The sequence below is a fragment of the Aegilops tauschii genome, chromosome 2, assembly GCF_002575655.3.
Source record: "Aegilops tauschii subsp. strangulata cultivar AL8/78 chromosome 2, Aet v6.0, whole genome shotgun sequence".
Classification (NCBI taxonomy): domain Eukaryota; kingdom Viridiplantae; phylum Streptophyta; class Magnoliopsida; order Poales; family Poaceae; genus Aegilops; species Aegilops tauschii.
Genome location: NC_053036.3, coordinates 525,267,621 through 525,291,565, shown reverse-complemented (window position 1 = coordinate 525,291,565; position 23,945 = coordinate 525,267,621). Strand labels below are relative to the sequence as shown.

Here is a 23,945-nt window from a genome sequence, read left to right as displayed (position 1 = left end):
AATCAGATGCAAAATACTTTTTTGCTTATATTTACTGAGCCCGGCTGAGCCGAACAACGAATGCAAATACAAATAGCCCAAGGCAAACAACAAGCCCAAAGTGAGAAAAAAAAAGTAGCTTTTTTTTTAGTTGCTCTATATCCCGACGTCCCGAGCGAGCCGACACAGTGTGGTGACTGGAAGGAGTGTGTGTCGTTCTACTGGGCCGGGCTGAGACCGAGACGCAATATAGTGCACCCCACACCCACCAGTATCTCCGTTTCGTCGAAACCCTAAGCAAGACATTCCCTTCCCCGGAATCGAAAAGAAAAGAGACCACCCTTTCAGAAAGAAAAAAAAAAACAGCGGCGGCGGGTGGCGGCGGAAGGACGAGGAGCAGAGAGCCGTCTCCTGAGATGGAAGGAGAGGCGGAGATGGAAGCGGAGGCGAAGGGAAAGAGTGCCGCGGGAACCCAGAGCAGGCGCAAAAAGAAAAGAAAAGAGGCGGCGGAAAGGTGAGGATCATGAGAGATCGGGTTGCTGAGATGGAAGGGAAGGTGAAGGGAAAGAGTGCAGTTTGATCTTCCATGAGTTGGAGCGGCTTCACGCCATGTTTGGTAAGACGCAACTACTTGGTTCCGTCTTGGAGTCCAAACCAATCTCCGAGCTGTTCAAGGAGTCGCGGGAAAACCTCACAAGAATAAAGCTGGAGACCAAAATCAAATAGGATGAAATAGAGGAAGCCAGAGAGACGGACGAGGCACCACCGAGGATCTCCATGGAGGCTGTGAAGGGAACCATGGGGAGCGACGAGTTGCCGGAGAGGATTTCCACTTCAGCAGATACAAAATTAGAGATTGAGCAAGCCAAGGAGATGGGAGAGGAAGGCGAGGAGAGGGACGAGGTGGCAAAATTGGAGATTGAGCAAGCTGAGGGGATGGAGGAGAAGATGCAGACTGGGCCGTTCTTTGATATGTACTGTGAAGCGTGTTGGTCCTGGTTCTTCAGCAGTCCCTGCAAAGATACTAGTGAGTAAACATGCATCCATGCTACTCGTACTTATCTGCTCATTGTACATTAGATTGCTTTTCTTCCTTCCTGCTCCATCTCTCAAACAAGCAGATTGCTTCATTCTATTGAGGAAGAGTGACCGAATGAATTATCTAAATCTTCCTCTCTTTTTTCGGTGGCTGCAGCGTCATTCAGTCCTATGCACTTCACACACATTACACCGGGAAGCCCCTCTGATGCTGCTGTCGTCGCCAGCACCCTGCAGATTTTCTCTGTCAAAGTCGCAGAAATAAAAGAAGCTCTCTTGAGTTTAATTGGCCACTGCATGTGTACGGCATGGTTGCGCCCGAGATACCGTCGATCACAATCGCAACATTCTCTTCCTCCGTGAAAGGCGTGACTGCCAAATACTGACTCAAAAGGTTTTATTTAATTTTATCCTAAAAAAATCGCCCAGTTTCTCTTTACTTCCTTTTGCTTGCATCTTTTGTTGTTTTGTTGATTGTAGTTGTTGGGAAATGCAGGATCCTTGTTTGCAGTTGACTGGCCCGTCTCGTGCAGTTGTTTCTATAGATCCTGTTGACTTGAAATCAAGCTGAAAGTGAAGGGCAGAAGCAGGTCAGAAGATAGAGTGCTGATCCATCAGACCTTCAACTACAGTGGTAATGAGACCACTCTGTCGAATGACTTCTGCAAAATTATGCTACGGGTGTGCGAAATTGGAAAATACAGTCCAAGCAACTATAGTGAGTGTCCGTGTTACTAATTGGAGGAAGAGGAAATGGCCTTTTAAACATGATGGTAGAGTTAGTTGCATTGCCAAGGGAACTTCTAAGCCCGTTAAACCCGAGCAACCTGAAGAAGAGCTTGTACTTCAAGATCAAGTGACGGCTAACAGTTCAGATGGTTACCTTGATCTGTCAAGGCATGTTGTTTCTGTAGAGTTAAACGGAAGGCTGGAAGTTATCATCAGTGCGGACAAATCACGTGCCCTCAAATCATGTGGTCGTGTCTTCTTTCCAGCCCAGGAAAGCAAAGTAAGTCGGCGCACATGTAATCTTGGCTTCCATACGGTGGAGGTTACTGTTGCTTGGTCCTTGCTTATTCGAGACAAGCGGTATATCTCGAGGGAGGGATGTGTTGATGGCCAGACGTTTGAGCATACTGCAAAGATCCGGGCGAGGAAGCATGTGGTGACAACACCGGAGACTCATTCAGCCACAAAGGTCGTTCAGGCTAAGATCTACTCCTTACTCAATCTTATCTCTGAGAGCGCTGTGAATCTGAAACCCGAACCGAAACTGAGGATTAGCGACTATAGCCTTAGCGAGATCAAAATTCACATGGATAACATGTACACCAACGTGACGAGTTTGATCCAGATGATGGGCAAAGTGCAGAACAGGGAGATTCTGGGCAAAGAGCCAGTCACGGAAAAGATGGGTGTGAAGGGGATCCAGATTAGGACCGAAGACAGCGGCGAATCAGCAACGGAGATGCAGGCGTCGAGGACCTACTACAACTACGGATTGAATGCGATCTTCAATGGGTTGGATCAGCTCTGCACCCAGTTGGATCAGATGGGACATCTTAGCTACAAATCTCCATCGTTCTCCGAGCTGTTCAAGGAGCCGCTGGACGAGGTGTCGCTGATGAGTTCCTCTTCCATGGAGACAAAATTGGAGACAGAAGAAGTCGAGGAGATGGGAGAGGATGCCAACATGGACAAGGGGCAGACTGATGAGGAGTTCTTTGCTAGGTACCGCAGCGGCTGGGTATCGAATTGGTCCAGATTCCACGGTTCCTTCACAGAGACGAGTGAGTAAACATCCATTCATGCTACTTATGTGCTCATTGTTCGTTGCGTTTCTTCTTACCTACTGCATGTATCAAGCAAGCAGGCTCCTTCATTCTTTAGTAAGGGAAGCCGATTGAATTCTCTAAACAGTCTTCTTTTTTTATTGCTGCAGCGTCATTGAGTCCTATGCACTATACACACATTACACCAGGACAACGCCCATTGGCTGCTCTCGTCGATAGCACTTTGCAGATCTACTCCCTCAAAGTCGCAAAAATAGAAGATGGTTCTGGCTTGAAGTGGCCACTGCAAGTGTATGGCGTGGTTGCTGCAAGAGACAGCGTGGATCACAATCGCAACATTCTCTTCTCCCGTCGAAGGAGTAACTGCCAAATACTCACTCAAGAGGTCCGTATTGTATCTTCCTATTTTCTGTTTCCTAGTCCGCTGATTAGTTATGAATAGATGCATTTTGAAATACGCATGTAGTTAAGAACCTGTATCAAGCAATTGCCCACTAAAGTGCTACCTTAGCAAAACTGATTAATGAATGGTGAATGCAGGATCCTTTTTTGCGCCTGACTGGCCCGTCTCGTGCAATTGTGAGTCGGGAACCTCTTAATGTGGAAATCGAGCTGAAAGTGAAGGGCACAACCAAGTCTGAAGATAAACCATTGATGAGTTTTTTCTGTTATTACAGCGGTAGTCATTGTGGGATATGTACTCTATATATCCCTCTCGAAGGAGACTTTTGCACAATGGCGTTAAGCTCAGAGGAAGTTTATGAATCAGTACAGGCAACTGTCGTGGGTATCCGTGTCTGTGTTCCTGAAGAGACACCAAGTCTTTTTAAAAATGGTGGCCGAGTTGTTTGCTCCTCTCTGCCTCGGAGAAGAGCCAAATTGCCTGATCCTGAACACAGGACTGGCCCTCGTTTCGGCAAGTTGTGCTTCAAGATGGAGCAACGACAAGTTGTTCACAGGGTTACCTTGATCTGTCAAGGCATGTTGTCTCTGTAGAATTGTGTGGAACGCTTGAAGTTCTCATAGAGGCCAACTCGCGATCTGGGGCTATGGCTGCTCAGGTATCCATACAAGCCAGAGATTGCAATATAACTCAGAATGAGTGTCAACTTGGCGACTCTAAGCTGGAGGTCACTGTTGCTTGGTCCCGTCTTGTTCAGGACAAGCTGTGGATCACGAGGGGGGCAAATGAGGAACTTTGATGATGCCCGGGCGAACATGATAGCCGTCAGACTAACTCATTTATTCAGTGTTTCCAGTACTGTATCGATCTAAAAATATGCAACTATTTGTGTATCGTCGTATCATGTAATGTCAGCAAATCTCTATATGGACTGATGTCACTAGGTATCTGATTATTTATTTGTGTATCCCCCTGGTTCTCGTTTCTACTCCTGTATGCCAACGCTTGTTTCTGGCAGCATTGTTCTTACTAAAACGATTCATTCAGTAAATCTGCTAGAAGAATACCAACGCTTGATTCTGCTTTAGTTCTTTCTCAGATCCCTCAAAGCGGCATGCGGCTGTTGTTTGTACTGTCTTCTACTACCTCCGTGTTAGGGAACTAGATGTCTCTGTCGATTACAAGCCCGAATTACAGTTGCTAGTCGAGTCTCCATTCCCTCTGCAATACGAGTTGCCCGCAACGATGGGCTTGTGTGCGGCGAGACGTCCAAGTCATGCTTCTGGAACGGCTGCATCGAATTGACAGCTTTGGTAGCAGGACAAACGAGGTCGGCGACGAGCTCATGTGTGGCTGCTGGGAGTAGCGATGCCGTCGTGACTGGATACGGGAACGAAGTGGCACCAACTTGGTTGGAGCATTTCGTCGAACAGGTGGAAGAGGCATGCCGATGTAGACAGGGGACGCACTGCGGGGAACAGCAAGGACCTCATGGACCTTGTTGGTGGAGAAGGAGACGCTTGAGAGGACGGCAAGCTCGAGGGCGACGTCCGGAGTGGCCGCCACGAGTGTGTCCTCATCCGGTCCTGCAACAGCGACGCCACGGGTGCTGTCAGCGAAGGAATTGGTTGACGGAACTTGGACGTGGAGCAGCGGGTTGATGCTGGCCATCACAGGAATGTTGAGGGCGCCTAACTTGTCACTGAGGTCGATGACGGACTCGTGGTAGACGGTGGTGACCTTGTCGACTTTGTCGGTGGTGGCGACCTGGTGCGAGCATTTCGTCGAACATGTGACATTGCGCTGCAGGCAGGGAGCGCGTCGTGGACGACCTCGACAACCTCCTGGGCCTTGCCTGTGGAGTAGGAGACACTAGGGACGGGGGACGACGCGTTGGTTGTGCTCTCCGGCGAGGTGGCGGGCGGTGGTGGATTTTGGACATGGGTGCCCAGTTTCTCGGCGAGGGACCTTATGGCGTTGGTGTAGGCGTCAAGGCTGGCGTCAAGCCGCTGGAGATACTCCTGGATGGACGGATCCATGGTTGATTCCCTCGGATGGTGGTGGTGGAAAAAATGTATGGCAGAATTTGAGGAAGGGTGGTGCCTGGCTTTGAATACCAGATGTTAGGGAACTAGATGTATCTCTTGATTACAAGCCCGAATTACAGTAGCTAGCCCTGATTACAAGCACGAACTAGGATACAGGAAGAGGGAAGCGAGAGGGAGAAGAAGAGAGCCGCCGCCACCGGGTTCGTGATCCTCCGCGGATGCCTCGTCTGTCCCTTGGCCCTCGTACTCGTAGTCGCTGTTGTAACGGGCCGGCTGGGCCCAGCCCCTCACTAACAGCCCAACATAGCAAGGGGGCTGACATCCCCTCCCCCTTAACAGCCCGCTTGCCCTCAAGCCGGCAGCAGGTATCTGGGGACAGGAGGGCGTGCACGATGCGTGCATCGCGTGTTGCTTCTTCGCCGACTCAAGGACCCTGCACATCCAGTCGCCGACATCCCTCCCTCCATGAGACTCGGCTTGACCCTAAGCCGACATCGCCGCCTGGGTCCCATGGTGCTCGATGTTCCTGGGCTTGGTTGGAGCCGCGGCGGTAGCCGAAGTCAAGGTAGACTGCAATGATGGGGAGGTAGTACTTGCGGCCAATGAAAATCCCGTCGAAGAACGTGGTGATGGCGTAGTCGTGGCTAACACCGCCGCGGTCGAAGCCGAGGTAGCACTTGTGGTCGGTGGAGCTTTGCGCGAAGATGGCGGAGACGGTGATGACACCCGTCCCTTCTTGAAAATGCCCTTGAGTCGATTGGAGTCCAAGCAGTCGATGCAGTGAAATGTCGCTCATGTGGACGAGGAAGCGGACAACTAAGATGATGATACACATCCCTCCTGCAAAGACCTCCCGGCGAGCCAATTCCAATGACAAACGTAATGCGAGCCCTCCAGGATCCCAAGAACCGCCCCGCTGGTGGAGCGGAGAAGCTGAACAGAGCTGAAACAGGAAGCAGATGTTGTTGTAGGCATCAAGCTGCGTGTTAAAAATGTCCAGTAGACACGCCAGGAATAGCACAAGTTCATACGACACATGTTGTACTGGAAGTTCTCTAGTTAGACTATTGCTGGAAGTAGTATGGCAGATAGCATTGCAGTCTGCTACTCCGGATCGACCATCCGGTCCAGATGCTTGTGAAACAACCTTGCTGTTTTTACTGCTCCCAGACTTCTCTAACCATTTGCCAAATAAGCCTGAGGTAGTGCACACGCACTTGTACTGAGTGTTACCAATCTGTATGCTTGCATAAGTGGGAATCACCGAGGGCTGCACTGAAGCATCTACAGATATAGCAGGAGTACCTAGACTTGCCATTAGTCCAAAATATGCACCAGGTGGTCTCTGATTGAAAGAGAGTAGCAAACTTCGGTCGTGAGAAATTCTCTGCTCACACTTATGAACAACAACAGCATAAGTTTCGTCCAATTTCATATATGTTCAAGCATCTGTGAAAAGTGCCCATACTAATGGATTCTTGTCCTCTGATGTTCTCTTTTCCGTAGGTGGCCTGATCAATAGTATCCAATCTGGTGTACGTTTGAAGAAGCAGCACTGAAAACTGGTCAGTATGGCAAGCTCTTCAATTGCACTTGGCTCAAAAATTGCTAGTGCATTGGCATGCTCATTACCCTTGGATAGAGCTGACCACACATTCAGTGCTTGAACCCCACGTGTACTGTTCGGCAATTGCATGAAAAAGATGTCCATTTTTATCTTCAGCTGGGTGGTGTCTTGATTGAAGTCGAATAGTGGCGATGGTTTTGGTCGTAGCTTGGTTCCATGGTAACTCTGTAGCTCAGTTGAAACAAAGAACCTACGGGTACAAGAAGTTTCTCGAGCTTGAGCATGAAACTCATAGTATGACTGCAAAGAAGATATAACTGGCACCCGTTCCGCATCAGTGAAGTTCACAGTGTCTTTTTGTTGCATTAGTTGCTGACTCGGAGTAGGAAGAGATCTTGGCACCAGAGGGATCCAACAAATAGCCTTCTCTAAAAGAAATGTTTTCTGTTGCGCAATTTGCAGACACCACCAGGATTCTCTCATCATATTTAGATCACTAGAAAAATTCTTCTGTATGCGGTGTCCACGGTGATTACCCACAAGATCTCCAACATGACATGATTCCATTGGAAAGCTGCTACTAGTCAAAGCCATGTCAAGCACCTGGGCAAACTGAAATGGATGTTCCCTGAATGTCCATGCATGAAGGCCATGAACAGAAGTAGTCACTGAGAAGTTCCAATGGGCAACACTAGAATGACAGACCTCTGATGGCATACCGATTGCAAACGACGGCCACAGAATGGGTCGAGTCTCCATTCCCTCTGCAATACGAGTTGCCCGCAATGATGGCCACGGCATCGGCCGTAGCAGCAGGCGGCCCTGGTGGCTTGTGTGCGGCGAGACATCCAAGTCATGCTTCCGGAACGGCTGCATCGAATTGACGGCTTTGGTAGCAGGACAAACGAGGTCGGCGACGAGCTCACGTGTGGCTGCTGGGAGTAGCGATGCCGTCGTGACTGGAGACGGGAACGAAGTGGCACCAACTTGGTTGGAGCATTTCGTCGAACAGGTGGAAGGCGCCATGCCGATGTAGACAGGGGACGCACTGCGGGGAACAACAATGACCTCATGGACCTTGTTGGTGGAGAAGGAGACGCTTGAGAGGACGGCAAGCTCGAGGGCGACGTCCGGAGTGGCCGCCACGAGTGTGTCCTCATCCGGTCCTGCAACAGCGACGCCACGGGTGCTGTCAGCGAAGGAATTGGTTGACGGAACTTGGACGTGGAGCAGCGGGTTGATGCTGGCCATCACAGGAATGTTGAGGGCGCCTAACTTGTCACTGAGGTCGATGACGGACTCGTGGTAGACGGTGGTGACCTTGTCGACTTTGTCGGTGGTGGCGACCTGGTGCGAGCATTTCGTCGAACATGTGACATGCGCCATTGTGCTGCAGGCAGGGAGCGCGTCGTGAACGACCTCGACAACCTCCTAGGCCTTGCCTGTGGAGTAGGAGACACTAGGGACGGGGGACGACGCGTCGGTTGTGCTCTCCGGCGAGGTGGCGGGCGGTGGCGGATTTAGGACATGGGCGCCCAGTTTCTCGGCGAGGGACCTTATTGCGTTGGTGTAGGCGTCAAGGCTGGCGTCAAGCCGTTGGAGATACTCCTGGATGGACGGATCCATGGCTGATTCCCTCGGATGGTGGTGGTGGAAAAAATTATGGAAGAATTTGAGAAAGGGTGGTGCCTCGCTCTGAATACCAGATGTTAGGGAACTAGATATCTCTCTCGATTACAAGCCCGAATTACAGTAGCTAGCCCTGATTACTAGCACGAACTAGGATACAGGAAGAGGGAAGCGAGAGGAAGAAGAAGAGAGCCGCCACCGCCGGGTTCGTGATCCTACGCGGATGCCTCGTCTGTCCCTTGGCCCTCGTACTTGTAGTCGCTGTTGTAACGGGCCGGCTGGGCCCAACCCTTCACTAACATCCCAACATAGCAAGGGGGCTGACATCCCCTCCCCCTTAACAGCCCGCTTGCCCTCAAGCTGGCAGCAGGTATCTACGGTCAGGAGGGCGTGCACGATGCGTGCATCGCGTGTTGCTTCTTCTCCAACTCAAGGACCCTGCACATCCAGTCGCCGACATCCCTCCCTCCGTGACACTCGGCTTGACCCTAAGCCGACATCGCCGCCTGGGTCCCATGGTGCTCGATGTTCCTGGGCTTGGTTGGAGCCTCCTCGGTAGCCGAAGTCAAGGTAGACTGCAATGATGGGGAGGTAGTACTTGCGGCCAATGAAAATCCCGTCGAGGAACATGGTGATGGCGTAGTCGTGGCTAACACCGCCGCGGTCGAAGCCGAGGTAGCACTTGTGGTCGATGGAGCTTTGCGTGAAGATGGCGGCGACGGTGATGACACCCGTCCCTTCTTGAAAATGCCCTTGAGTTGATTGGAGTCCAAGCAGTCGATGCAGTGAAATGTCGCTCATGTGGATGAGGAAGCGGACAACTAAGATGATGATACACATCCCTCCTGCAAAGACCTCCCGACGAGCCAATTCCAGTAACAAATGTAATGTGAGCCCTCCAGGATCCCAAGAACCGCCCCGCTGGTGGAGCGGAGAAGCTGAACAGAGCTGAAACAGGAAGCAGATGTTGTTGTAGGCATCAAGCTGCGTGTTGAAAATTTCTAGCAGACACGCCAGGAATAGCACAAGCTCATGAAGGAAATATGCCCTAGAGGCAATAATAAAGTTATGATTTATTTCCTTATATCATGATAAATGTTTATTATTCATGCTAGAATTGTATTAACCGGAAACATAATACTTGTGTGAATACATAGACAAGCAGAGTGTCACTAGTATGCCTCTACTTGACTAGCTCGTTGATCAAAGATGGTTATGTTTCCTAGCCATTGACATGAGTTGTCATTTGATTAACGGGATTACATCATTAGGAGAATGATGTGATTGACTTGACCCATTCCGTTAGCTTAGCACTCGATCGTTTAGTATGTTGCTATTGCTTTCTTCATGACTTATACATGTTCCTATGACTATGAGATTATGCAACTCCCGTTTACCGGAGGAACACTTTGTGTGCTACCAAACGTCACAACGTAACTGGGTGATCATAAAGGTGCTCTACAGGTGTCTCCAAAGGTACTTGTTGGGTTGGCATATTTCGATATTAGGATTTGTCACTCCGATTGTCGGAGAGGTATCTCTGGGCCCACTCGGTAATGCACATCACTTAAGCCTTGCAAGCATTGCAACTAAGAGTTAGTTGCGGGATGATGTATTACAGAACGAGTAAAGAGACTTGCCGGTAACGAGATTGAACTAGGTATTGAGATACCGACGATCGAATCTCGGGCAAGTAACATACCGATGACAAAGGGAACAACGTATGTTGTTATGCATTTTGACCGATAAAGATCTTCGTAGAATATGTGGGAGCCAATATGAGCATCCAGGTTCCGCTATTGGTTATTGACCAGAGACGTGTCTCGGTCATGTCTACATAGTTCTCGAACCCGTAGGGTCCGCACACTTAAAGTTTGATGACGGTTATATTATGAGTTTATGTGTTTTGATGTACCGAAGGTAGTTCGGAGTCCCGGATGTGATCACGGACATGACGAGGAGTCTCGAAATGGTCGAGACATGAAGATTGATATATTGGACGACTATATTCGGACACCGGAATGGTTCTGGGGGTTATCAGATATATACCGGAGTACCGGGGGTTACCGGAACCCCCCCCCCCGGGGGTTTAATGGGCCTACATGGGCCTTAGTGGAGAAGAGGAGGGGCGGCCAGGGCAGGCCGCACGCCCCCTCCCCCTCTAGTCCGAAATGGACAAGGAGGGGGGGCGGCGCCCCCCTTTCTTTCCTCTCTCCCTCCTCCTTCCCCCCTTCTCCTAGTCCAACAAGGAAGGGAGGGGGCGCGCCTCCTCCTGGCCGGCCGCCTCTCCCCCCTTGCTCCTTTATATACGGGGGTAGGGGCACCCCATAGACACAACAATTGATCATTGATCTCTTAGACGTGTGCGGTGCCCCCCTCCACCAGAATCCACCTCGATAATATTGTAGCGGTGCTTAGGCGAAGCCCTGCGTTGGTAGAACATCATCATCGTCACCACGCCGTCGTGCTGACAAAACTCTCCCTCAAAGCTCAGCTGGATCGGAGTTCGAGGGACATCATCGAGCTGAACGTGTGCTGAACTCGGAGGTGCCGTGCGTTCGGTACTTGATCGGTCGGATCGTGAAGATGTACGACTACATCAACCACGTTGTTCTAACGCTTCCACTTTCGATCTACGAGGGTACGTGGACACACTCTCCCCTCTCGTTGCTATGCATCACCATGATCCTGATTGTGCGTAGGATTTTTTTTGAAATTACTACGTTTCCCAACAGTGGCATCCGAGCCTGGTTTTATGCGTAGATGTCATATGCACGAGTAGAACACAAGTGATTTGTGGGCGATACAAGTCATACTGCTTACCAGCATGTCATACTTTGGTTCGGCGGTATTGTTGGATGAAGCTGTAACACCCTGAGAATCATGCTACAGTAACCCCCTGTGATTAAGCTAATCATATTGCTAAACAGGGCTAGATCACATTTGAACCACACCCTTGTCAAACTCCTAGTTCAAACTTCAATTAAATTTAAAAGTGGAAAATAAAAGTTTTCAAAAATTCAAACAAAAATGTTCAGTGGGTTCTAAATAATACACTGGTAATTATGGTGGAGAAATCACATTTTTATAAAATGTCTAAATACTTTTAAATGAAATAAAACAAAAAAGGAAATAAACAAATAAGAGAAAACAGAAAACAAAACAGTCAAAAGAAAAAAAGAGCAGGCCTCCCCCCCACTGGACCCGCGGCCCAAACCCCCCCCCCCGGCCCAAGCTGGGCCGCCACCCGCGCCCCGGCCCAGCCCACCTTCCCCCGCGTCCCCTTCCTGTTCCCCCGACCGGGTCGGAACACGGGAGCGTCGCCGCCGAACCCCCTCGCCGACGGTGAACCCCGCGAGAGGATAAGGGCGCCAGCGGCCCCCCGCTCCCTCGGGCCTCTCTCCCACTCGCCCCCGCTCTTCCTCGGCCTCTGCGCCTTCTCCCCCGCCAGATCCCCCTCCCTCTCCCCTCCGTTCCCCTCTGCCCGAGCGCGCTCGCCGCCGTTCACCGTAGTTCCCGCGGCCACCGTGCCCAGATCGCCCCGACGACGTGCCCGAACGACTCCCCGCCGTCGACTACGCCGACTGCGCCATCAGGAACGAGCCGAGCGCCACTACATCGACCTCCCCGAGCTCGTCTTCCCCGCACGGCCGCCGTCGATCGTCGCCGACTCCGGCTACCCCGCGCCCTCCCCGAGCTCGCTGCCACTCCCTACGGCTCCGCTGTGAGCTCCTCTACCTCCTCCCCCTCTCCGCTAGCTCGCCCGCGCTCCCTAGCTTCTTCCCCGCGCGCGCCCGAACGCCACGCCACGGAGCTCGCCGCCGGCGTGTCTCCGGTGACCAAATGGTCACGGGCGTTGGCCCGCTAGCCCGACCGCACCATGCCGCACCCGCCTAGCTAGCTAGTTCGGCCGTTCGCGCGCTCTAGCGTAGCTTCCGTCGGGCACCCGTAGCTCCTCGCCGCCGGCGAGCCCGTAGCGGTCGACCCCGTCCGTTCCAGCCCCTCCGACCACTGCCGTTGGACGCGCGACGTCGAGCCGCGTCGAACGCGCCCAGCCACGCCTCCGGAGACCCCCTGTACGTGAAACCCGTACCCCTCCCGAGCCGCGCCGCCGTGCGTCTGGTCGCCGGCGTTGCTCCGGCGCCGGCCGCCGACGTGGCTCACCTGGGGCCACCCCCTGGGTCACTGCCAGTGGCCCCCACGGGTCCCAGTTGACTGGGTTGACCCAGTCAACTGCTGACTGGGCAGGCTCAGTCACTGACATGCGGGCCCCGCCGCAAAAATTAAAAAGAAAAGAAAAAGAAAATGTTTTATAAATAAAAATAATTAGTTTAATTAATCTCTCACTGACAGGTGGGCCCAGTAGTTAATTAGCTAAAAAACTAATTAGTTAATCCTCTGTTAACCCACTGTCTATGACAGGTGGGTCCCCCTTGTCAGTTTGACCAGTCAACCCGGACTGTTAACCGCTGACGTCACTCCTACGTCATGCTGACGTCATATCCCTTTTTCTGTTAATTAAATAATTCCAGAAATTCAAATAAACTTTGAAAATTCATATCTTTTAAACCGTAACTCGGATGAAAATCTTTTCTATATGAAAGTTGCTCAGAACGACGAGACGAATCCGAATACGCAGTCCGTTCGTCCACCACACCTCCCTAACCTATCGAACTAGCAACTTCCCCCCTCCGGTCCGTCTGTCCGAAAACGTGAAACATCGGGAATACCTCCCGGATGTTCCCCCCCTTCACCGGTACCACCTACTGTCGCGTTAGGGCACCCCTAGCACCGCTCATTGTCATGTCACGCATCGTCATGCTTATGTTTGCATTGTATTTACTGTTTCTTCCCCCTCTTCTCTCCGGTAGACTACGAGACCGACACTGCTGCTGCCCAGTTTGACTACGGAGTCGACGACCCCTCCTACTTGACAGAGCAATCAGGCAAGCCCCCCCTTGATCACCAGATATCGCCTACTCTCCTCTATACTGCTTGCATTAGAGTAGTGTAGCATGTTACTGCTTTTCGATATCCTATTCTGATGCATAGCCTATCCTTGCTACTACTGTTGATACCTTTACCTGCAATCCTACATGCTTAGTATAGGATGCTAGATTTCCATCAGTGGCCCTACATTCTTGTCCGTCTGCTGTGCTACACTATCGGGCCGTGATCACCTGGGCGGTGATCACGGGCATATACTTATATACTATATACATGACACATGTGATGACTAAAGTCGGGTCGGCTCGTAGGAGTACCCGCAAGTGGATCTTTGTGGCGGAGCGACAGGGCAGGTTGAGACCGCCTAGGTAAGAGGTGGGCCTGGCCCTGGTCGGCGTTCGCGGATACTTAACACGCTTAACGAGATCTTGGTATTTGATCTGAGTCTGGCCATTTGGTCTATACGCACTAACCATCTACGTGGGAGTAGTTATGGGTATCCCGACGTCGTGGTATCAGCCGAAGCTCTTTTGACGTCAGCGACTGAGTGGCGCGCGCCGTGTTGGACCGCTTTGACGTAACCGCCGTGATCGTGTGGGTTGCTAGGTCTGCTCGCGGCCGCGTTCGCAACGTGCAGGTGTGCTTAGGGCGATGGGCCCAGACCCCTGCGCGCATAGGTTTAGACCGGCGTGCTGACCTCTCTGTTGAGCCTAGGTGGGGCTGCGACGCGTTGATCTTACAAGGCCGGGCATGACCCAGGAAAGTGTGTCCGGCCAAATGGGATCGAGCGTGTTGGGTTATGTGGTGCACCCCTGCAGGGAAGTTTATCTATTCGAATAGCCGTGTCCCTCGGTAAAAGGACGACCCGGAGTTGTACCTTGAGCTTATGACAACTAGAACTGGATACTGAATAAAATACACCCTTCCAAGTGCCAGATACAACCCGGTGATCGCTCTCTAACAGGGTGACGAGGAGGGGATCGCCGGGTAGGATTATGCTATGCGATGCTACTTGGAGGACTTCAATCTACTCTCTTCTACATGCTGCAAGATGGAGATGTCCAGAAGCTTAGTCTTCGACAGGACTAGCTATCCCCCTCTTATTCCGGCATTCTGCAGTTCAGTCCACTGATATGCCTCTTTACACATATACCCATGCATATGTAGTGTAGCTCCTTGCTTGCGAGTACTTTGGATGAGTACTCACGGTTGCTTTTCTCCCTCTTTTCCCCTTTCTATACCGGATTGTCGCAATCAGATGTCGGAGTTCAGGAGCCAGACGCCACCGTCGACGACGACTCCCACGGCACTGGAGGTGCCTACTACTACGTGCAGGCTGCTGACGACGACCAGGAGTAGTTAGGAGGTCCCAGGCAGGAGGCCTTGCCTTTTCGATCGTTGCTACTTTTGTGCTAGCCTTCTTAAGGCAAACTTGTTTAACTTATGTCTGTACTCAGATATTGTTGCTTCCGCTGACCCGTCTGTGATCGAGCACTTGTATTCGAGCCCTCGAGGCCCTTGGCTTGTATTATGATGCTTGTATGACTTAATTATGTTGTAGAGTTGTGTTGTGATATCTTCCCGTGAGTCCCTGACCTTGATCGTACACATTTGCGTGCATGATTAGTGTACGGTCAAATCGGGGGCGTCACAAGTTGGTATCAGAGCCGACTGCCTGTAGGAACCCCCCTTCCACACTCCTTGGCCGAAGTCGAGTCTAGTCATTGCAAAACTTTTACTAACATGGCTGTGCGGCTTACGGGCCCACGTCGCCATTGGGTGGTACTAGGATCTTTTACTCCTCGACCTTTACTCTGGGACTCTGAAATCTCTTCTACTCGGGTTAAACGAATTTACTAACTCTAACACTAGGATCCCGTGACCGCGTTCACCCCAAAGATGGATAAGCCTTAGTTGTTTCTTAGAATAGTATTTTGACCAATTCACACACTGTCATTTGACTCCTTTGAAACGTCTTTGCTTTCAGATGGAACCCACGAGGCAGGTTGTTCGCCACACGATGGCCATTGGTGCCTCGGGATCACCTGCGGTGCTAGCTGAGATGATGACCTATCTGGGTTATCGTTGGCACCCTGAGTACACCGTATACGAGGAGTATCAGGACTTTAACCAGGAGCAGTACCGTGCCATCGTCCACCTCTACCCTCGGGAGTATGACTCCACTACTGTGCTGCACACCGCACATGGAGTTGGTGTGACCATCGATATGGCTGTCCACGATGCTGCCTATGCTGCTCTGACACGTCTTCGTGGAGAGTATCAGGAGTTGGACACCTCCCCTTTCAGGCACATTGCTATCGCATCTGATGTTGGTGCGGAGGGATACTATACTGCTGCCTACTCCACTGTCACCCGAGAGCCCTTCTACCATCAGCACCTGGTTCTGCATGCTGATGGGCTGGATCGAGCTAACCGAGCTCTTCGCCACGAGATGTACACCACCCGTCAGCTCCTTTACCGTGCTCTGACGCTGCTGCACCCCTTTGTCCGGTCTGGACAGGTACCGCGTACTGCGATCTACCCAGCCAGGACCGTGATGCCCCACGGTGTTGGTTGGCCAGAGGTGGGAGGCTACTCTCCCGCACTTGGACCTTTTCTGCCACCTGAGCACCGGGCTCTACACTTGAGTATCCGCGGCCCCCAGTCTGCTGACGTGGAGGACTATCCGTTGCCTCACTACCAGCTGTCGGGCTACGATTACCTCCACAGTACCTCTTGGGACTGATGTAGGCTTGATGGTAGTATTAGTTTCAGTCGTCGCGAGCCTGTGTGCCGCCTATGATGTTTTAGTCCATGTACTGAACTCTATGTACTGAACTCTATGCATGACCCCTTTTGTAAGTTATGCCGACTACTATGCAGTAGCTATCGTGCTCCTTTCAATGATGCATGTTTCATCATGAATGATTCTTGTCATTGCAAATTTTCTCAATGCTGAACTACCCCTGTTATATATTAGCAGGATGGTTAGACCAGGTGGTCGTGGTCGTGGTGGCGATGCCCCACCACCACCTGAGTACATGGCTGGTATGATCCAACAGTTCGAACTGAACCGCCAATTCATGGAAAATATGATGGCTCAGTTTCCTCGCCCCAATATGAACCAGCAGCCAGCCCAAGTGACTCTTCAAGATTTCATACGCCTCAACCCAACCATCTACCGCGGCTCAACTCAGCCTCTGGATGCTGATGACTGGCTCCGTGACATCACCTATGAGATGGAGTCTGCTGATGTAGCCCCTGCCAGCTATGTCACCTTTGCTTCCTTCTTCTTGAAGGGACCCGCAGCTCAATGGTGGGACAGCCACAGGCGTACTCTGCCAGCTGGAACAATCATCACATGGCCAGACTTCCAAGCAGCTTTCCGTGCCCGCTTCATTCCTCAAGGAGTCATGGACCGGAAGAAGCGTGAGTTCCGCAACCTCACCCAAGGCAACAAAACTGTCGAAGCTTATCAGCGGGAGTTTCTGGACTTGTCCCGCTATGCTGAACAAGACATTGCAACTGATGCACGTAGACAGGAGCAGTTCCGTGATGGCCTTCAAGCTGACATCAAGCTCGCACTTCTAGTGCATGACTTTGCTGATTTCGCCACCTTGGTGAACAAGGCCATCAATGTCGAGACTGGTCTGCAGGAATACCAGAGCTCTCAGAGGCGCAACCGTGACACGGGCTCATCTTCGGGCTCGCCCTCCCAGAAGCGTAAGATATGGATCCCAAACAGCATGTATCGTCCAAATGCACCTGCTCCCAGGAAATCTTATGCTGCACCGCGTCTGCCTCCTCCACCATCTAAGCAGTCAAAGCTACCAGCTCCCCCACCTGGGGCTCCTGTTCCCACTCCCGATAATGGTCTGTGCTTCAAGTGTGGTCAACCGGGTCACTTTGCCAGGAACTGCTATCAGAACCAGAATCAACTGGCCCTTCCAGCAGCTGGCCGTGGTAACAACCAGCCCCGCAACAACAATGCTAAGTCTTATGGTCGTGCTCATGCCAACCACGTTGATCTCAGCGAAGCTCAAGACCAGCCTGCTACTGTGATGGGTACACTCCTCGTAAATTCAGTACCAGCATCCGTTTTATTTGATACAGGAGCATCCCATTCATTCATATCAGCAGAATTTGCATTCCTACATGGCATTCATTATGAAGAGATAAACACTCCGCTAGTGGTACACACCCCTGCGGGCCAATGTCAAACCTCTATGGTTAGTCGCGATGTTACTGTTGAAATTGAAGGACTGGAATTTCTTGTCTCTCCCATCGTACTGAAGTCCTGTAGCATTGATCTCATTCTGGGAATGAATTGGTTAAAAGCGCATACTGCTTCAATCGTTTGCACCACTAAGACCGTCCATCTGCTACACCCTTCAGATGAGATAGTTACTTACCAAGCCCATCTGGTGCAAAATGCCGAGGCAAGGCTCTATGCATTGAATGCATTGAACGCTGCACCACTCGAGGGCATTGAAAACATTCCCGTCGTGCGTGAATTCCTCGACGTCTTCCCTGAAGAACTTCCAGGGATTCCCCCTGCTAGAGCTGTCGAATTCATCATCGACTTGAAACCAGGCACCACTCCTATAGCCAAGCGACCTTACAAAATGCCGCCGCATGAACTCCTTGAGCTTAAGGAGGAAATCGACAAGTCTCTTCGCAAAGGATTCATTCGCCCAAGTTGCTCTCCTTGGGGAGCACCTTCTCTCTTTGTCAAGAAGAAGGATGGGACAAACCGGTTAGTTCAAGACTACCGTCCTATAAACCAAGCTACCATTCAGAATAAATACCCTCTTCCTCGGATCAATGATCTGTATGATCAACTGGCGGGTTCGTCAGTGTTCTCTAAGCTCGACTTGAGGTTGGGCTACCACCAGATCCGTGTTCGCGAAGAGGATATCCCAAAGACCGCCTTCGTGACTCGCTATGGTTCATATGAGTACACCGTCATGTCTTTCGGTTTAACCAATGCTCCAGCCACCTTCTCTCGTCTGATGAACTACATATTCATGGATTACCTCGACAAGTTCGTCGTGGTTTATCTGGATGATATCCTGATATTTTCCAAGAACGAAGAAGAACATGCTGAACATCTTCGACTTGTGCTGGAAAAACTACGAGAACATCAACTATATGCCAAGTTCTCTAAATGTGAATTCTGGCTACCGGAAGTAACCTATCTGGGGCATGTCATCTCTAAGGATGGTATTGCCGTCAACCCCGAGCGAGTTCAGGCTATTCTTGATTGGACTCCTCCCAAGAACGTTAAGCAAGTCAGAAGTTTTCTCGGTCTCGCCAGCTATTGCCGTCGATTCGTCGAGAACTTCTCTAAGATCGCCAGGCCTCTGACTAACCTGTTGCATAAGGGTGTCAAGTTCCAATGGACAGACAAATGTCAGGAAAGTTTCCAGGCACTCAAAGACAAGTTGACTTCTGCCCCAGTTCTAGCTCCACCTGATACTAAGAAGGACTTCGTCATTTACTGCGACGCTTCCCGTCAAGGGTTAGGCTGTGTCCTAATGCAAGACCGCAAAGTGATTGCTTATGCCTCTCGACAATTGCGCCCTCACGAAGAGAACTACCCAGTTCACGACCTCGAACTTGCTGCTGTCATTCATGCGCTGAAGCAGTGGCGACATTACCTTCTCGGTAATCGTTGCGAGATCTTCACCGACCACCAAAGTCTGAAGTATCTGTTTACTCAACCAGATCTGAACCTCCGTCAGCAGAGATGGATGGAGCTTGTTGCAGACTTTGACTTGGGTATTTCCTATACGCCAGGCAAGGCTAATGTAATGGCTGATGCCTTGAGCCGCAAGTCTTACTGCAACCACCTCCAGGTTCATAAAGTTCAGCCCTCGCTTGTTGAAGAATTCAGGAAGCTGAACCTCCATATTGTTCCTCCGGGTGCACTCGCTCCCCCTCCTAAACAATTTGGCAAGGTGAACCTCCACGTTGTTACCCAGGGTTCCCTCAATACCCTAGTTGCTAAACCAGATCTCGAGGACAGCATCAAAAGGCTACAGAAGTATGACTCTGAAGCCTACAAGATTAAGCGCTACCTCGCAGGAGGAAAGCCCTCATTCTTCACCATTTCTGAAGATGGCACCCTATACTTCAAGGGCCGCCTAGTGGTGCCATGTACAGAGAAAAACCTGGATATGACATAGGAAGTTATGAAAGAAGCTCATGATACGCCTCTAAGTATCCATCCGGGTAGTACAAAGATGTACCAAGACATCCGTCAAAGATTCTGGTGGACTAATATGAAGCAAGACATTGCTCGTTATGTTGCTGAGTGTGACGTTTGCCGTCGTATCAAAGCAGAACATCAAAGGCCTGCTGGAACTCTGCAACCTATCTCTATTCCTGAATGGAAATGGGACCATGTTGAGATGGACTTCGTCACTGGATTTCCCAAATCGCAGAAAGGTAATGATGCTATTCTTGTCGTCATTGACCGGCTTTCCAAAGTTGCACATTTTCTGGCGGTCAAAGAAACGATCACTGCTAGCCAGTTGGCAACGCTCTATATGTCCAGGATTGTTTCACTCCACGGTATTCCATTGGTTATCAGCTCAGACCGTGGCAGCTTATTCACTTCAAGATTCTGGGCAAGTTTCCAAGAAGCAATGGGAACTCATCTGTCATTCAGTACTGCGTTTCATCCTCAATCGCAAGGACAAGTTGAACGCGTCAATCAAGTTCTCGAAGACATGCTTCGAGCTTGCGTTATTTCCTTCGGCAAGAAATGGGAGGAATCTCTCCCGTATGCTGAGTTCTCTTATAATAATAGCTATCAAGCTAGTCTGAAGATGGCCCCCTTCGAAGTGTTATATGGACGAAAGTGCCGAACCCCCCTGAACTGGTCAGAAACTGGGGAACGTCCACTCTTCGGTCCGGATATTATCCAAGATGCCGAAGAACAAGTCCGCATTATTCGCGAGAATCTCAAGACTGCTCAGTCACGTCAGAAGAGTCAGTATGACCGTCATCATAAAGACATGGTCTATCAACCTGGCGAAAAGGCTTATCTTCGAGTCACACCTATGAAGGGTGCTCACCGCTTCGGGATCAAGGGCAAACTAGCTCCTCGCTATATTGGCCCATTCACTATTCTCGAAAGGCGTGGAAAAGTGGCATACCAACTGGAACTACCGCCGAACCTTTCTCAGGTTCACGATGTGTTCCATGTGTCACAGCTCCGCCGTTGCTTCAAGGATCCAATCCGAGCTGTGGATCACGAAGTGCTCGAATTGCAGCAAGACCTCTCCTATAAGGAGCATCCGGTCCGCATTCTCGACCAAGCTGAACGCCGCACACGTCAGAAGGCGATCAAGTTTCTCAAAGTCCAGTGGTCGCACCATTCTGAAGATGAGGCCACTTGGGAACGAGAGGATCGTCTGCGCGAAGAATACCCCGCACTGTTTCCTTCTACCTCCTAAATCTCGGGACGAGATTTCTTGTAGTGGAGGAGATTTGTAACACCCTGAGAATCATGCTACAGTAACCCCCTGTGATTAAGCTAATCATATTGCTAAACAGGGCTAGATCACATTTGAACCACACCCTTGTCAAACTCCTAGTTCAAACTTCAATTAAATTTAAAAGTGGAAAATAAAAGTTTTCAAAAATTCAAACAAAAATGTTCAGTGGGTTCTAAATAATACACTGGTAATTATGGTGGAGAAATCACATTTTTATAAAATGTCTAAATACTTTTAAATGAAATAAAACAAAAAAGGAAATAAACAAATAAGAGAAAACAGAAAACAAAACAGTCAAAAGAAAAAAAGAGCAGGCCTCCCCCCCACTGGACCCGCGGCCCAAACCCCCCCCCCCCCGGCCCAAGCTGGGCCGCCACCCGCGCCCCGGCCCAGCCCACCTTCCCCCGCGTCCCCTTCCTGTTCCCCCGACCGGGTCGGAACACGGGAGCGTCGCCGCCGAACCCCCTCGCCGGCGGTGAACCCCGCGAGAGGATAAGGGCGCCAGCGGCCCCCCGCTCCCTCGGGCCTCTCTCCCACTCGCCCCCGCTCTTCCTCGGCCTCTGCGCCTTCTCCCCCGCCAGATCCCCCTCCCTCTCCCCTCCGTTCCCCTCTGCCCGAGCGCGCTCGCCGCCGTTCACCGTAGTTCCCGCGGCCACCGTGCCCAGATCGCCCCGACGACGTGCCCGAACGACTCCCCGCCGTCGACTACGCCGACTGCGCCATCGGGAACGAGCCGAGCGCCACTACATCGACCTCCCCGAGCTCGTCTTCCCCGCACGGCCGCCGTCGATCGTCGCCGACTCCGGCTACCCCGCGCCCTCCCCGAGCTCGCTGCCACTCCCTACGGCTCCGCTGTGAGCTCCTCTACCTCCTCCCCCTCTCCGCTAGCTCGCCCGCGCTCCCTAGCTTCTTCCCCGCGCGCGCCCGAACGCCACGCCGCGGAGCTCGCCGCCGGCGTGTCTCCGGTGACCAAATGGTCACGGGCGTTGGCCCGCTAGCCCGACCGCACCATGCCGCACCCGCCTAGCTAGCTAGTTCGGCCGTTCGCGCGCTCTAGCGTAGCTTCCGTCGGGCACCCGTAGCTCCTCGCCGCCGGCGAGCCCGTAGCGGTCGACCCCGTCCGTTCCAGCCCCTCCGACCACCGCCGTTGGACGCGCGACGTCGAGCCGCGTCGAACGCGCCCAGCCACGCCTCCGGAGACCCCCTGTACGTGAAACCCGTACCCCTCCCGAGCCGCGCCGCCGTGCGTCTGGTCGCCGGCGTTGCTCCGGCGCCGGCCGCCGACGTGGCTCACCTGGGGCCACCCCCTGGGTCACTGCCAGTGGCCCCCACGGGTCCCAGTTGACTGGGTTGACCCAGTCAACTGCTGACTGGCAGGCCCAGTCACTGACATGCGGGCCCCGCCGCAAAAATTAAAAAGAAAAGAAAAGAAAATGTTTTATAAATAAAAATAATTAGTTTAATTAATCTCTCACTGACAGGTGGGCCCAGTAGTTAATTAGCTAAAAAACTAATTAGTTAATCCTCTGTTAACCCACTATCTATGACAGGTGGGTCCCCCTTGTCAGTTTGACCAGTCAACCCGGACTGTTAACCGCTGACGTCACTCCTACGTCATGCTGACGTCATATCCCTTTTTCTGTTAATTAAATAATTCCAGAAATTCAAATAAACTTTGAAAATTCATATCTTTTAAACCGTAACTCGGATGAAAATCTTTTCTATATGAAAGTTGCTCAGAACGACGAGACGAATCCGAATACGCAGTCCGTTCGTCCACCACACCTCCCTAACCTATCGAACTAGCAACTTTCCCCCTCCGGTCCGTCTGTCCGAAAACGTGAAACATCGGGAATACCTCCCGGATGTTCCCCCCCTTCACCGGTACCACCTACTGTCGCGTTAGGGCACCCCTAGCACCGCTCATTGTCATGTCACGCATCGTCATGCTTATGTTTGCATTGTATTTACTGTTTCTTCCCCCTCTTCTCTCCGGTAGACTACGAGACCGACACTGCTGCTGCCCAGTTTGACTACGGAGTCGACGACCCCTCCTACTTGACAGAGCAATCAGGCAAGCCCCCCCCCTTGATCACCAGATATCGCCTACTCTCCTCTATACTGCTTGCATTAGAGTAGTGTAGCATGTTACTGCTTTTCGATATCCTATTCTGATGCATAGCCTATCCTTGCTACTACTGTTGATACCTTTACCTGCAATCCTACATGCTTAGTATAGGATGCTAGATTTCCATCAGTGGCCCTACATTCTTGTCCGTCTGCTGTGCTACACTATCGGGCCGTGATCACCTGGGCGGTGATCACGGGCATATACTTATATACTATATACATGACACATGTGATGACTAAAGTCGGGTCGGCTCGTAGGAGTACCCGCAAGTGGATCTTTGTGGCGGAGCGACAGGGCAGGTTGAGACCGCCTAGGTAAGAGGTGGGCCTGGCCCTGGTCGGCGTTCGCGGATACTTAACACGCTTAACGAGATCTTGGTATTTGATCTGAGTCTGGCCATTTGGTCTATACGCACTAACCATCTACGTGGGAGTAGTTATGGGTATCCCGACGTCGTGGTATCAGCCGAAGCTCTTTTGACGTCAGCGACTGAGTGGCGCGCGCCGTGTTGGACCACTTTGACGTAACCGCCGTGATCGTGTGGGTTGCTAGGTCTGCTCGCGGCCGCGTTCGCAACGTGCAGGTGTGCTTAGGGCGATGGGCCCAGACCCCTGCGCGCATAGGTTTAGACCGGCGTGCTGACCTCTCTGTTGAGCCTAGGTGGGGCTGCGACGCGTTGATCTTACGAGGCCGGGCATGACCCAGGAAAGTGTGTCCGGCCAAATGGGATCGAGCGTGTTGGGTTATGTGGTGCACCCCTGCAGGGAAGTTTATCTATTCGAATAGCCGTGTCCCTCGGTAAAAGGATGACCCGGAGTTGTACCTTGAGCTTATGACAACTAGAACTGGATACTGAATAAAATACACCCTTCCAAGTGCCAGATACAACCCGGTGATCGCTCTCT

General features: G+C 51.6%; 1 pseudogene; it reads left to right on the top strand.

The window, feature by feature from the left end:
* Nucleotides 1–261: 261 nt before the first annotated feature.
* LOC109745721 (uncharacterized) lies at nt 262–4,180 on the top strand (annotated as a pseudogene).
* The last annotated feature ends 19,765 nt before the right edge of the window (nt 4,181–23,945 follow it).